The sequence below is a fragment of the Aythya ferina genome (assembly GCF_964211825.1).
Source record: "Aythya ferina genome assembly, chromosome: 8".
NCBI classification, from domain to species: Eukaryota; Metazoa; Chordata; class Aves; order Anseriformes; family Anatidae; genus Aythya; species Aythya ferina.
The window spans coordinates 27,974,156-27,986,205 of record NC_140304.1 but is presented as its reverse complement, the minus strand read 5'-3'; the positions used below and the strand labels follow the sequence as shown (position 1 = coordinate 27,986,205).

The 12,050-nt window shown below is 38.4% G+C and overlaps 1 long non-coding RNA gene across 3 annotated transcripts; it reads right to left on the bottom strand.

Annotated features, from left to right (window-relative positions):
* Positions 1-4,949: 4,949 nt before the first annotated feature.
* Positions 4,950-10,140, bottom strand: LOC311441035. Of its 3 annotated transcripts, none has more exons than XR_014695752.1 (3): positions 9,520-10,140; positions 6,720-6,885; positions 4,950-5,585 (listed from the first exon to the last, which is right to left on the bottom strand). It is a non-coding gene; the product is annotated as an uncharacterized lncRNA (long non-coding RNA). The 3 variants fall into 3 exon arrangements; XR_014695753.1 differs by having other exon boundaries at positions 4,950-5,574; XR_014695754.1 differs by having other exon boundaries at positions 6,720-6,829.
* Positions 10,141-12,050: the final 1,910 nt, after the last annotated feature.

Genomic DNA, 12,050 nt, shown 5'->3' with positions numbered 1-12,050 from the left:
GTAGCCCATTTCTGGGCAAAAACTCTCCACTTTGCAATGTGAGACATGACATGACTGATTTTTTTGCACACATGCAAGAGCTAATTCTGTTTTAAAATCCTGAGATACCAAAAATCATTTCTGCATTTAAAAGAATAAAAATAAACCTCAAGCAGATACGAACAAGTTTGTTTAACTCTTAGTTTCAAGAGAACCAGGTAGGGCCTACCTACTGCCCTGAAACAATTCTAATATGCAACAGAGTATGTTTCACAGCAGCCTTGCTGTGCAGGCCTTTCTGGTGGAGCAGATCTTCCTGCAAGACTTCAGTGTCTTCACATCTGTGTGTGTAAGTCCTGAGCTAGCAGCACCTTTAGCACAGCAATCTGGTTTGTTCTAGCAGTGAGCATCCAGCCGCTGTGCACTGCAAGCCCCCAAGGCTCCACCTTGATTCAGGCTTCTCACTTTACAAAAGACCCACTAGGATTTTGCATCTGAGTCTCACAGGCTTCCAGTAGGACTTCAGCTCTCGAGGATATGTTTGCATGAGTGCAATACCAGCATACAAAACCAGACTTGCTCTGGAAGCAATTCAAACCTAAATCCTCAACGCAGACACACAATTCATTCCCTAGACCACCCAACGCAGCAGCAATCCCAGGCTGCAGATTTTGCGGACTGTGAGTCTCTTTCTGTGAAGGGCTTTCAGCCACACCTTTGCAGCCCACATTCAGGGGTGCTGTGCAGGAGCAGGGCTGAGTCTGCCCAGGCACACAGCAGGTCATGGAGGAGAGACCACTGCAGCACTGTAGACACTGAGTGCTGGATTGCATGCACACCAGCAGCTCCTTTTGCAAGTGGGAAACAGCAAAATACGCCTGCAAATGTAGTCATTGGCCTGTCCTCAGTTGCAGACCTTTTTCCCTGGAAGACTTCTAGAGTGCTGTCTGGAAAACCAGCTTCATGTGTATAGGCCTGTGTGCATTTTGGCTAAATGTCTTTGAAAATTTGACCTAAAGATGTTACTATTTGTTCCTAGTTCAGAAAAGTACTTGGTTAATACTACTTCTAAATGCAGTCTTGGTGTTGCTTGCTTGTGCTGGGGCTCTGATGTTTCGTTAATCATCTAGACACTGACTCTGTGTTACATACAGACAGCTAATGTGTTCCTAATCTTCTGCCCCCTATTTTTGCAGAATGTTCAGGATGTGCATATTTAGCTACAGAATCCAGGAGCATAGATGACACATTAAAAATAAACAAAACAAAATCTGTAATTACATTTTATTGTAAATACACAATTCCTGTTCATTTGGATGCTAAAGCAGTGGAGGAGAAAGGTAGGCTACATACATTTTCCACAGTAATTTTCTACTCTCAGTCACATAATACTAATATTCAAGACACTTACTCAAAAACACTTAAATTCATCACTCTTCTGTCTAGAGAAAGGTCTACCAGCCACAGGCCTGGTAAAAGTTTCTCCATTAATAAACCATGTCTTTGAAAGTTGTGGAGATTTTTTTTGAGCAATTTTCACCTCAGCATTCAGGATTTATTATACTTTCCATATACTTTGTTTCAAACAACTAGACATGTTTTTTATAGAAAAGCCAGAATTTTATTTTGCTAGCGAGTTATTTATTGCAGCAGACAGTTCAAAGAATTCTGCTATTCCAATCCTGTTATATGATTATATAGACATTTGAGTTAGCTTATCACACACCATTAGCAGGACTACCACACAGAGAAGACAGAACAATTTAAAAATAAATTTTTGGAATGAGATGAAGAATTGCATAAGGATGCAGCTTCAAGTCTATTACAATTTTCCCCTTTATATGTATTTGAAAGAAAATGAGGCATAATAAAGACTCTGTTTTCTCTATAACTTACTCAGTTTACTCTAGTATTTTATGTAACATATGGTGGGACTGTAACATAAATTGTATACAGAATTCTGTATTAGAATAGCATTTATAAGAACTATTATCTTGCCAAAATGAAAAGAAAGCCGCCCACTGGTTTCATGTTATTGAAATCAATACCAATAATGTCTCTACTTCTTTCCAACTTCTGAATCATATAAAAGTACATGGTTTTGGTATGCAGGTTGCTTTGTAAGTGAAACAGTGGAAAAACAGTGATTCCACTTAAAGAGGGAACAAATCAAAAGACTACCTTTAAACTCAACAGAAGATTTTTTTTTCTCCTTCTCCAGCTAACATTTTATGCAGTAAATGCTTTCTGGCAAGGAAATTGTTCTGCTCAGATCTGACATTTCACAGAACAATAGCAACATAATCAAGAAATTTCCTTGGTCTGAGATCTCCATTAAAAAAATATTTGCAATCTTGCTTCAAAATAAATGTTTTCTTATGTGTAACAATAAAGAACATCTTTTGAATTTTCAAGACATCACACTTGAGGATAAAACCCTCTCTTCAAAAATTATCTTAGTGGTTTGGAAGTGTCCATTCTGTAAAGCAACCAAGTCAGCTTCAGATGCTCCCTTCCCCACCACATCCAGCACTCTTCTGTTACCTATTCTTAACAAATACCTTGCCTCCACCCACGGATTGGTAGCTGATCTCCTGGCATCACTCACTTTTGGGTTTACAGGGAGAGCACTGTCACCCTTATGGCTTCCTGCACAGGCTGATGAGCTCACAGGTTAATTTCCTGAACCATTACTGGGCATATGAAGCCAGGTCTGGCCCACATGGTGGCACACCAGGAGTGGTTATCTCCACTATTCTGCAATCATATATGTCTCTTCTAGCCATCCAAATGTCTAGGAAACCAGGCTTACTTTTACAGGTGAAACTCTGTGTTATGATCAGAGAAAATTGGATGGAGTTTATACATACATTTAAAATCTTAAAAAAGTATTTTTAATATATAACAGGAAACATTAGTTCTTAAATATTAACTATAGAGACTTTATTAGTATGACAAAAGCTTGTTTATTGTAAGAAGATCTTTACTAAAGAGAAAAACAATAATGATTATACTGAGAATTCTGTGACCTGGTTATTTTATGAGTACCAAAATGGCAGAATGGACCAGGAGAGACATCAAACCTGAGTAGTCTGACTAGTCTGCAGTATAAGGATCACTGTATCATTGAAGTCTGATTGTTTCCTTATATTACCCTAAGAATCTTATCCCTTCAGAAGAAATCTTTTGTTTCTTTAGAAGGTCACCTTTGTAACATTAATACAAAAGGAAAACCAAAAACCCAAAGAATTGTCCACTCTGTTAGTGCTCTGATGGCCGCAGGGATGCCTTAGTTACAACACCATTTTACTTCAGTAAGCTCCCAAATTCAGCGGGTTTTAGCCTGGATACCACTAGGCTTGTCAATCATTCTTCTGCCTGGAGAAATAAACACATTTTTAATCTAGAGTTCTGTTCTCCTTCCCTTCAGCTATTGTTCTTGTCATATTCTCTTAGACATGAATAACAAAATCACATTTGAATTCTCCCAAAGAGCAAAAAAGAAAAAAAAAAAAAGATTTTATGCAGAAACAACCACATTCACCACAGCAAGTGGGTGGCCTGTTCAGAGTCAACTTTGCTTAGCACCTATTTTGTACTGAAATTGTCATATTACCTTGTCAGCAAGCCTAAAGCAGTGCTAATGGATAGATAAGTCAGGAGACAGCTTAAAGACTACCACAAACATTGAATGTGCTTGCTGTGGGCAGGATTCCATTTGTAATTGTCAGCGCTGGTATATATCCTATATCTTCTAGCTACATTTCTCCACCTCACATCTGAATTAGATTTCAGAATACGTGAAGTAGCTTAAACAATGCAAAATAAATAAAAACAGCTGCTTGCCATAATTTCTTCCTCATCAGCCTGCACTCTTCACAGATACTTCAATAAAGCAACTGAAAATCAAATCACCAAATAGGAGTTACTTATTAACATAGCATGAAGACCATCATCAAAATGTTTATTTTATAGAGAGACCAGACAAGAAGAGTGATGATTAACCTCTGGCATGCATGCTAGAATTGTTTTCCAGTATTCATACCAATAGCATATCATCTGCACTTCGGGTATAACTCTGGGGAATGACAGAATCCCAGTGAGATGATAAAGCCTTTGGCTGGCTCCTTAATCCTGTGTGTCACAGGTAAATATGGTTTGTTGTACGGAAGTAAAAACAAACACTAGCAATGATGCATTTGCATTAGCTGATTCCAGCCAGGTACACTGAAGGACGCTGTTCAGAAGCATTCCTTCTATTCTATTTGCATAAAATTCTCCTACAGAAAATAACAACAACATCCTTCCAATTTAATTGAACCTCCCAAACTGCACACATATGTAATAATAATTGAAGTATATTTTCACCGGAGAGGACTTCTGCAAATATAAACATGAAAACACAAACTGAAGGAATGTCTGCCTGTCTCCAAACTGGGTAAGTAAAGCTATCCTCCCCTGACAGACTTACTTTCCTGCTATGTTGTGAGAACTTGCATTTTTCTGTCTTTCCAACATGAAATGTGTTGATGAACTACCTCCGCTGGCTCCTGAAGCTTCAAAGTCAACAAACAGTGTAGAAAGTAAAAAAGTGGAAGTGAAAATAAAATTGATGCTTTGCAACGGCACCTCCTTGATGCAGCAAAAGAAAAAAAAAAAAGGAGAGATTTATTCACAATGGACAGCAAATCACCTGCAGCAGCAGAGATTATGGACAAAGATGCAAAAATAGCGAACCAGTAGCTGCTGACCAGCAGCTCTGACAGATAAAATGACAGGAGGGTGCCGGTGTGAAGCCATAGTAAAGTAGTTTTATCATGGAAGCAAGAGAAAAAATAAAAAGGCATATTTTCTTGTCATTTCATCCTTTGTGATCATAAAATCAGACTGTCTTTCATCACAGTAAATGGAACAATTTGCAAGACAAGTTATTATGAAGCATAAAAATAACAGAATCAGACCATAAGTTGTTACCAGCATTTTCTTAGCATCTAAAACAAAACTGATTTTAAGTCACAAAAGTTTAGTTTGATCAACTCCAGAAAACAAATAGAAAAAGACAATGAATCATCTCACAGTTTCCCTGAAGCTGTGGGACTCAACTGTCACTAAAGGTTGCCTTTTTCTACAGGGTTGTGCTGTTGGAAAGCTTGACCTGCACAGCAGCGGCTCCTCCGGGCTGTCCCCTATCTAGTTTTTTCCTCAGCAGTGTGCTGTTTCTCCGGGTGACTGCTGTGCTCTCAGGCCCAGCTCCTCCAAAACACCAAGCATTGGGCAGCCATGGCAGCCATCAACACTCTGTGGATCTCAACTACTGCAGGAAGCAATGAAGGGGTGGTTAGATGTCCAGCAGCAGGCCATACAGCCATCATCCATCCAGAACAACGATGAAATGTAGCTGCTTGAAACCCTTCAGATTTATGCATCTTCTCTCCTGTGACTGCATATACATGTGAAATAAAGGGAGCCAGCAGTGGTGGGAAGTCTTTGCTACCTGCTGGATGGTGGCAAGCGATGATCCCTGTTAATGATCCTTGGTCAGTTGTTCATGCTGAACAACAGCAGTCCTCAGTCCTTCTACATGTGTATCTTCACCTGTCAAACAACTTAAATATGTAATGGAACAAAAACAGTAACATGACTACATGCAATAAAAGTGAATTAATAAATTCACAATAGATATTCCTGACTAAACCACATATCACAGTTTATTAAAATTGCACATTTATAATATTTCTATTTTGTTTTAATGTTCTTTGCCTCAGAACTTACACACAACCAAACAATTAAGACATTTTTTGAGAATACTGTATTCTTAAAGGCTAAGGCATTAATGATTGTTACTATTATTTGCAGCCGGCAGAAATGTTTGTAGAATATTCCCTGGAAGACATCCAAAGGTTTCCTTGCTCTTTAATATAAAATCTGCACACAAAATAAACCTACAATTTACATACTGTATTATAAATGATTAACCAGAGAGAAAAGAGTATGTATTATATGCACTAATTAGATACTATATCTATCTCTTAAAAAAGCACAGCTTTTTAAAAGAAGAAGTTAAAAACAATGTAATTAGTTTTCTTCAATAAAGGAATAAGGGAACATCCTAACTCAAGTAAAATATTTGTGTATATTTTTTATTCAGATAAATCCCAGTCACTGTATGTTAAAATTCTTCTCTCAAGAGTTATTTGTGAAGTGTTACAGATTTTTAAATAATTAAAAAGCAAATTAAACCATCATTTCCTGCAGGAAATCTTAACTATAGGACTTTCCATCACTGTTAAAAATAGAGGTTATCATGAATATTTGCGTTAAGGTAGTAAATAAATTATGACAGGGTGAGTACCCAGGGCCAGTAATTAGGCCCATCCTCCACAAATCATATATTTTAGACTTGATAGGCTACACTATTATGATAGTCAGCTACTCAACAGTCTTGTGATTCAAAATGGTCAGCCAGTGAACAGTACAGACTGCTAGTGATTTGATAACAGGCCTGAGGACAGATGGCTATATTTTAAACAGCTTGACTATCTTTATTATCTCAGTAGGATAAACTTTCCTATTTTTCTAGTAGTCCTTCTTTCCACATGTCCCAGCACTCAAACATGGAGACTAAAATTGAATATTTGACATGAGGTGTCAGGAATGCCTTATACAATGGTAATAATATCTTCATATACCTACTACCTACTAGTGATACCAAACCAGGTACATTTTAGGATTGTGCTTACCTTTCGCACAGTTGTGTTCTCAGCAGCTGAAGCTGTGTTCAACTAATGTATCTCTTCCTTGTTCTACATGGTTTTCAAGTGATACTGGTTTCTCACATGTACATTGCTTGCTGTTAAATTTCATTCTATTTCAGTTATTCAGGTTGTCACAGTATCCATTTCTATCCTAAATGAATTTTTAATCCTCTTTTGTATTAGCAATATCTCTCAGTGTTTGTTTTCAGCAAAATTTCATTAGTGTATTCTTCTTGTGACACAGTCATTATTGAAATATTAAACAAGATCTAATAGTGATCTTTAAAAAGGATCACTTAAAATCACTTTAAAATCCTTTAAGATTTACAGTAATATCCTCCCTCCAGACAGCAGTTCATCTTCTAGCACAACTAGGATTGTTTCCTGCAATAGCATTTTCTTCACAACTTATCTTACAGAGGTCTAATAGATACCTCAACCTGTTTTACTTTTGCCAAAGTTAGGTTTCGTTTTATGTCTTCTTACATAGTTGTTTTTCTTAAAAATACATTCTAGAGCCTTAAATATTGTTGAGGCCACTCTTACTTTTTCTGGTTATCCTTTTTTTCCCTTTCCAAAAAATAGGCAAGAGGCTTGCTTTTCAGTAGTGATATGCTACCAGTTGGCAGCTTTATTAAAAATCCTTGCTGCTGGACAGGCAATTTCATGTGCCAGTTCTTTCAGAATCCAGGGATGGAGATTATCCCATCCCTCCAATTTCAGAGCTTTAAGCTCTTTGAGTTTTTCAAACTCAGATATGAAAATTTCCATTTCTATATCCTCATTCCATTTACATATTACATTTCTCTTTTCTGGATAGTTTTATCTTTAATTGCAAAGTGCCTGGGAAAGCAATTCTTATTAGGTCTTATTTTCATAATGAAGGTCCTTTGATAAGACACAGTTCTATGTTAATTATTAGACTTTGCCACAATAAATAAAAAAGACAGTTTTGGGGTTGGTAGGGGTTTCTACAGCCAATTCTATGTAAAAATTTTACAGTGAAAGGAGAAGAATAGTTATGCAACCATGCATGTAATAGTGCTATGACAATATTACTGCTATCAGACCATGCACTGTTTAGAATACAAATAAATCACAAAATAGCTGGATTTGGGGACTGCAACTGGCAGAACTCAAAAGAAAACACTGCAATTAAATGATTTCAGGATCTTCAAGTCTTCTATAAGACTATTTAATTCAGGAACCTCCACTGCATGCCTCTGATCTCCACAAGACAGAGTTAGGTTTGGGAATTACAAAACTTCACAGGTTGGAGTTTAGAATTGTGTGTAGCTTCTCCTGGTCTAAAGCTAAGGGGTAGGGTGAGTTCCTTTGGGCTCTTTCAGATATGGTTAGAATTAGACTCTGAGAGTTTTCCAAGGTAAGGCCTAGGGCAATTAATTAGGACAGTATAATTTTTAGCAATTTGTCCTAACAAACTGATAACTGATAAACATTCTGTTGCTTTTATATTTGTCATAAGCTAACTAGCTTCTATCTTGTCCTGCCTGTACTAGTCCTAGATACTTGAAAGGTATGTGTGGACACTAGGCTGCTCCATTGCTTTAGGTTATCAGAGAACCTGGTGTTAATAAATACATAAATAAATAAATAATACAAGCCTGGGACATCCTATTCTTGTTTTTGTTGTTGCTTTGTTTTCAAATTGTGCCTGTATTTTCTGTATGCAGATAATTGAGTAGCAATAATGGCAGATACAAAATTTACGTACTGTATACCTAATAACATAAGGAAGAATTGCAAGACTCTGTTGCCTGGCAGGAAGTTACTCAAAGTCTCAAAGTAAGATCTAAATAAATTATATATATATATATATTTTTCTGTTTGAACTCTGTGTACATGTATGAAAAACAAATAAATGGAGTCTCCTTTCTACACTCACATCCATTGTGAAAATTTGGTTCATAAGGAAGAAAGCAGTAGAACAAAAAGTAAAGAACAGAGTATGTAGTGGAGAAAGACAGACCAGAAACTGAATGAATGAGGAATAAACAAGAAAGAAAGTGTATACCTGAGAAAAAAATTAAAGAGAGGGAATGAATATAGGAGCAGAAAAAACGAATGGAGGTTAGATTTACAGAATGGAGTGAAAATGAGAGACATTGTGCTCAAGGTTTTAGCCTGATTTTGATCAGTCCTACAATAGATGCCTGATAGAAAAATAAAATTTAGGCAGGACATTGAAAGAGGAAGGAATTTATATTTAAAATTTCTTTATACTCATAAAAAGGCTTCCAGAAAATAGCACTGTATTTTTAATAAAAGATACAATAGGTCATCCTAATTCACTGGCCTTTGGATCTCATCACATGGGTCTCTGTAACAATGCAAACATTCTAGCAATTCATGAAACAACAGACTTTTTGCTCAGAAAGAAATTCCCTCTAAATCACACTACCTGCTGTCAGAACAGAGCAACTGTCAGTGCAATGCTATATTACAGTCCTGGCGCTGTTAACACTTACTCATACAATTTAGGCAGTCTTAAACCTAGCAGAAACGGGGATAAGCTTCTTCCAGAGAAGACTGGAAGTTTGAGCTGGTGGATATGCATCTCTTTCAGTAAAGACTATTGGAATCAAAAACAATTAAAGCTAAAATCTGTCATTATTTATGGTGTATTTAGACTGACATAATGCAGAAGAATCTGCTCTGACTTTTCAGTAGAGTGGAAAAAAAAGGTCTGCGTAATTTAATGAAATTACTCTAAATTGATATCAGTGTAATCAACAGCAAAGAAAAACTCATGAAAGAAACATACCAGTGTGTTTTTCCAGCAGGGCAGAATCTGGATCACAGATGTTCATGTTCAGGCAGATGGCATGCATACGTAATATGTGTACAGGACAGATATTCAGGCATATAGAGTGACCGTCCAAAGCATAATTGGACTTCCCAAAATACTTAAAAGAAGGGTTTCAGTATATACCCAGAAGTTTTTTCAAAACTTCTGTGCCCCACAAAATCTTTTCAGGACTCAGAGTCACTTGACTGTAAGGACAATGACCATCCTAACCATGGCGTTTTCTGAAAGATAAGTCTCTTTTTATGCAAACATGGAACTGGGGCATAGATTAGCAGGAAATTTTAGACTAAATGCTATAGAGGAAACCACAAGGGCATCTGGCTCCTCTTCAACTCCTGCCCCCAAGCTTCACTCCTCCTCAAGTTCAGCCCCCAGTCACCTGGGGCATGCACAGCTCCTGCTTTTCATGTCACTGCTTCATTGTCGGCATCCCTTTGTTCCCTGCTGTTCTTTGTTTCTGAACATTGGAAGCCTGGATTAGACAAAAAAATAGTTATTTTCTTTTAAAGAAAACAGCACTGTACCAGCAGAAAGCCTTGCCTGCTGTCCCCATCTCCCTCATGCTGTTCCTTCTCTGCCCTGAAGCACGGCAGCCATTTTGTTGCGCAGAAGCCCAGGTGATGAGGGAGCGCTCCCCTGGTCCCCATTGCCCTCAGCTGAGCCTCTCTGGTATCTGGGGGCTGGTGTGTACCTTGGGACAGAGTGAGGGGGATTTTCATGGCCACTCTTGGCAATTGTGTGCAATCTGGGGTTATGCAGGGATCCATGAATCCCTGCCTGCCCAGGGGCCTCCCCATCCTGTCCATGTACCACAGCGGAGGGGCTGAGGCGGGAAAGAGAACATGGCCGCCTGAGGGGGAACACAGAGCCTGGTGCTGCAGCTTGGGCGAAAAAGTTGTGACAGCATCTCTGAAGTAAAAAATGCCCAGGAATAGAAAAAGAAAGAGGATAAAGGACACCAAAATATAGGTTAGTTAAAGGGGGCATTGTGTAATGGGGTGCTGTTAGTCATCCTCCTCTCTTGAGGTCTTCTGTCTCAGCCCAGTGCAGCTGGGTCAAGATAATAGTTCGGAGGGCCAAGCCCACACATCGAATAGCAGTTACCATTGCTGGGGGTGCACTGAGGGAACATGAGCCCATCCTTCAGAGGAATACTGCCCTAGGGGATGCACAATATGGCCATCCCTGAGGTGGCAAGAGAAGTACTCACACCAGGCATGGCAGCAGCACATAGGAGGTGCAGGCGCGGCACTGGGAGGATCCAAGGCATCAGAGGAAGAAGCTGCTGAGGAAAAGGTTAGTTTTATTTAACCAAACAGGGTTGCTCTATGTCCCTTCTGGCACAGCAAGGGTCCCAGGTGCAGTTGAGAACTTGGTACTGTCATGGCACCTGCTATTCTTCTGGTATGCAGGTTGTGGTGGCAGCTGGTGGCTCCTGTGGCTCCTTGTGACTGAAATTCAGAGGCAAAAATGAGGGTGAGAGTGGTGGCAGGCACATGCCAACACCCTGTGGACCAAAACTCAGGAGTTACATTTTTGCCCAGGGCCACCTTACCAGGTTTTGTGCCCTGGCTGGGGTCCTCCCTGGTCTGAGATTCTGTGCTGCCACTTGCTCACTCTCATATAACATGACAAAATTTTATTAGTCATGGGTGATTCTAAATAAAGAATTCATGAAAAGTGTTTTTTTTTTTTTTTTTTCTTTCTGTATTTTTCAACAGAGTGCTGTTTCTAGATATTCAAATTAAACTAGACAGTTCTGTCAAGAAAATGTAACAAGCTTCTGCTAGATCTTATTCCTTCACACCAAGCATTTATGCTTTGTTTTTGCCATAGTGGCAGGTGGAAGTTTCATATGGACAAAAGTAGTCTTGGCAAGGACTGATTAGCAGGATATTAAGGACAAGGTAGGTGTTCCTTGTGCAAGAGCAGAACCAAAGTAAAACTCATAAGGCAAAAAAAAAGGCTGCAGTGATGAATTTGTCAACACAGCTTTTAGTGTTTACAGTGCATCAGGCATATTAATAAAGAAAAATGTAAATGTGCAATACATTTGGAGAGAATTTAGTTGAAAGTGCTGTTTCAGGAAAGAAAGCCAGGTCCAGTAGATAATTCTGCATTTTGCATGCATTCTCTATGTACATAGCCCTGGTTTTCAGAGTACAGCACGAGTGCCTGAGGGACTCTTGATTTACTGGGTTCTTGTGATGGCTGAAAATCATCTAGTTAATGTCATTATTGATAGCAAAGGAAACGGATATTTAAATTGCTTTTTAGAGAGAATAAAACGCATAATTAAACTTTTTTTCAGACTTCTTTTTAATTATATGGGGTCTACATTTTATCTTGAGCCCCTGGAATTCTTTGTCTTTGTCTGTGTAAACATACAATATGATTTTAATTAATAGCCAGTAAAGACCTCAGGACAGAAATAGTATCCTACAAAAAGATTTCTGTTGTGCTTTATTATATGAACAAATCTCCTA